Source organism: Eschscholzia californica, unplaced genomic scaffold (genome assembly GCF_041429995.1).
Source record: "Eschscholzia californica isolate CP2 unplaced genomic scaffold, dmEscCali1.0.p SCAF_1, whole genome shotgun sequence".
NCBI classification, from domain to species: domain Eukaryota; kingdom Viridiplantae; phylum Streptophyta; class Magnoliopsida; order Ranunculales; family Papaveraceae; genus Eschscholzia; species Eschscholzia californica.
Window position 1 is genome coordinate 45,621,208 of NW_028238198.1, and position 4,317 is coordinate 45,625,524.

The window sequence follows — 4,317 nt, forward strand, 5'->3', positions numbered from 1 at the left end:
AATCTTTGAAGATTTCATATTAAATAGTAGTAGTTAACTGAATCCTAGTTAAAGTTCAAATTCCTTTTCTTTAGATGTAATCTTTTGTCGTATATATTTGATGAACAAAGTTTGTTTGTTTGGTTGGCTGACTTGATGTATTGGAATTTATAATTTCAATATATGTTCCTAAATTTTTTTTTGATGAGATTATGTTACTAAATTTAGGGTCATTATTTTGTTTTCTAATATAGATCTAAAGTTGTGTACAAGAGGATACGTGGTATAAGATGGATCGAGATGAAGATATGAATCTCTGAAAAGAGATACCTGTGTAACAGGTGTATGCCGGGATTCAAAATATATAGTACTTGCTGCCTAAAATTTAAAAGTACTTTTTGATACAAATTTTTTGTATGTATACGTCTCTTTGTAATATCCTACATATTCCAACATTCAAATTTAATATCCTACATATTCCAACATTCAAATTTAATATCTCCGTTTTCTTCCAAGTAACTAAGTCCCTCTTTCATCAAAAAAAATAACTAAGTCCCTCTCATGTGATTTTTTCTTTTTCTGTTTTGAGTGATTCTAGTATTTTTGATGTTTGGCATTGGCGTTTAGGCCACCCTTCTTTAGGACGTTTTAAATTATTTATAGTTATTTTTCATGTATTCGCACAAAGTTAGTGAATAAAGCTCCGTGTTATATATGTCCTTTATCTAAACAATCTCGTCTTTCTTTTACTCGTAGTATTTCTCGTTCATCTCGTCCTTTTGAATTAGTCCATGCGGACATATGGGGACCTTTTTCCATCCCTTCTCATTCGGGTTGTAGATATTTTCTCACAATAGTAGATGATTATTCAAGATGCACTTGGATATTTCTTATGCACTCTAAATCTAACAGTAAGCAAGTTATTCGCAATTTTTTTGCTTATGTGGCCACCCAATTTTGACATAAAATTAATTCTCTTTTTTGGGGAGAAGGAGATTTATTATTCCCACAATTACAAACTTTTCGTTCCGACAACGGTTCCGAGTTTATGTCCAATGATCTTCAACGTTGGTTTCAAGACAACGGTATTATCCACCAACAAAGTTGTGCTATACACCACAACAAAACGACGTTGTTGAAAGAAAACATCACATATCCTTGATGTCGCCCGTGCACTTCGTTTCCAAGCGAATCTACCTCTCATCTTTTGGGGAGAATGTGTTCTTACGGCAGTCTACCTTATTAACAAACTCCCGACTCCTCTCCTCAATGGGAAATCACCTCATGAGATGTTGTTTGGCTCTCCGCCCACTATTGATCATCTTCGAGTATTTGGATGTCGTTGTTTTGCTCATAACACCAATATATCTACTAAATTTGACACACGAACAATAGAGGGGATTTTCATTGGTTATCCCCATCGTCAAAAGGGATACCGTATTTTCGACCCCTCTACTAATAAGATATTTACATCTAGGAATGTGACATTCCATGAAAATCAATTTCCAATGCACTCTACGTCAAGTAGTGGTGGCCAACGGGTTGTGTCGGTACGGAAACGGACCGGCACAACCCGTTTATAAGGCAACACGACACGGCACGGAACGTCGCGTGTCGTGTCGTGCCGACCCGTCACGGCTCAAGCGGGCCGTGGCGGGTCTGGGATTTTAAGTTCCCAGACCCGTCAACCACGACACGTTAGGAACGGAAACACGACACGCCACGGCCCGTGGCGTTCCTAACCCGCCACGGCACGCTAACCCGTTAGAAACGGGTACTTAATTTACAAAACATTACTGTTATTTTGTTGAAAGTAGTTGTTAATTGATAAAATTAATAGTTAATAAAATTATTAAGTAATAAAATAAACATAGATTCTACAGTTTAAACAAAGATCACAACGTTTGACTTAAAAATTATTTAGTGCTTTCTTTTGTTACGTTTGGCAACAACTGGCCCATTAGCCACGACCCGACACAGAAACGACTGGGACCGCCACGGAAACGGCACGACAACGGCTGGATCGTTGCCATGGGGTGTTTCTGTGCCAAGACCTTGTAGTCTAGGCACGACACGACACGGCACGGCTCAAAGCCGTGCCTGGCGTGGTTGTGGCGTGTCTAACACGCCACGGCTGTCAAACGGGCCGTGCCGCCACGGCACGGCCCGTTGGCCACCACTAACGTCAAGTAAGACGTCTTCCACTCGTCCATTCATCACAATACAGGACGATGGAACATTCTCCTACCCATGGCTTGAACAACCAATTATTTCTACTGGTGGGTGCCTTCAGCGAACCACCCTTCCTGTCCAGGTTGACCCCCTTTCGATCCAACACCAACCCGCGCCTTCTACAGGCGACCTCGTGTCCACTGGCCCTGATTCTCTGTCCAGTTCTATGGGCATCACAGACACTCCCGCTTCACCTGAAACATCTGTCGATGACACAGACACACCGTTTGTTCCTGTTCTGACTGAGGGACGTCCCAGTCGCACTCACAGACGCCCTACTCGATTGGCCGATTACGACTGCCATGCATCCACGGTGCCATTCCTGACCTCTTCATCTTCCGTCCCTTATCCCTTATCCGACTGTTTGTCCGTTTCTAATTTCTCTCCTTCTCATCAAATATTTCTCAATTCCGTCCTTGCTTCTAAAGAACCTCAAACCTTCAAGCAAGCATCAACATCACCTCTCTGGAGCGAGGCCATGTCTAAGGAATAGAGGCACTTGAATCAAACAATACTTGGACTCTCACAATACTTGGACTCTCACTGAACTACCACCTGGAAAAAGATCGATTGGATGTAAGTGGGTAAACAAGATTAAGTTTCGGTCTGATGGATCTATTGAGCGATACAAAGCTCGTTTAGTCGCAAAAGGATATAATCAAATCGAAGGACTTGATTGTCATGACACTTTTGCACCAGTAGCAAAACTTGTCACTGTCCGAGTCCTTCTTTATATTGCGACCATTAAAGGATGGCCTCTCCATCAATTAGACGTTAACAACGCTTTCTTACAAGGAGATCTTGAGGAGGAAGTATACCTGACGCCACCTCCCAGTTTTCATACTAAGGGGGGAACCGTGTCTGCAAACTACATAAGTTTATTTATGGTTTAAAACAGGCCTCTAGACAATGGTTCTCCAAATTTTCAAGTGTCTTGATTTCGCATGGTTTTACACAATCGTTATCTGATTACTCTCTATTCACGTATTCTCATATTTCAGTACGTCTGTTTGTATTGGTTTACGTTGATGACATTGTCATCACTGGTAACAATTCTGAGGCTATCTCTTACCTCAAAACCTTCCTGGATAAGACCTTCTCCTTAAAGGATCTTCTTGGTCGTCTTCAGTACTTCTTGGGTATTGAAGTCTCCCGTTCAGAAAGAGGAATCTTTCTGTGTTAACGAAAATATATCCCTGATATCCTCAAAAAATTCAGCCTCACGGCTGCTAAGGTGTCCTCATTCCCGATGGAACAAAAATCGAAGCTATCTAGCTTGGATGGTACGCCACTTTCTGACCCTTCGATTTTTCGACGTCTCATTGGTCGTTTACTATACTTGACGGTTACCCGTCCTAATATATGTTACGCGGTCAACAATCTCAGCCAATTCATGCAGTCTCCTACGGATGTTCACCTGACAGCAGCCCACAGAGTATTGTGTTATCTGAAAGGGTCTATTGGAAAGGGAATTTTACTTTCCGCAAATAGTTCTGTTCTAGTCTCTGGATATTGTGATTCGGACTGGGCTGGTTGTCCAACCACCCATCGTTCTACTACTGGTTACTTTACAATGTTAGGTTCTAGTCCTTTGTCCTGGAAATCAAAGAAACAACATACAGTTGCTCGCTCCTCCGCTGAAGCAGAATACCGTGCATTGGCTACACTAACGTGTGAACTACAATGGCTGAAATCTCTTCTTCAAGATTTCGGCATTTCCCATTCGGTCCCTATGCCCGTACATTGTGACAACAACGCAGCTCTTCACATTGTTGACAATCTACTTTTTCATGAACGAACGAAACACATTGAGATTAATTGCCACCTCGTTCGTGAAATAATCAAGTTAAAGCTTATTCTCCCTCAATACACATCGACTTCCGAACAACTCGCAGATATTTTTACAAAGCCACTTGGAGCCGAAGCCTTACAAAAGCTAACTAGCAAGTTGGGCCTCACTACCGTTCCTGCTCTAACTTGAGGGGGAGTATTAGGGACGGGCACCGCCTATCCCACCCAGCTGGGTGTTTCACCCGGTCAGTCATGCTCCTAGAAGATTCTAGGATTATTGGTATTTGATATTTTAGATAATCATAATACCTATAT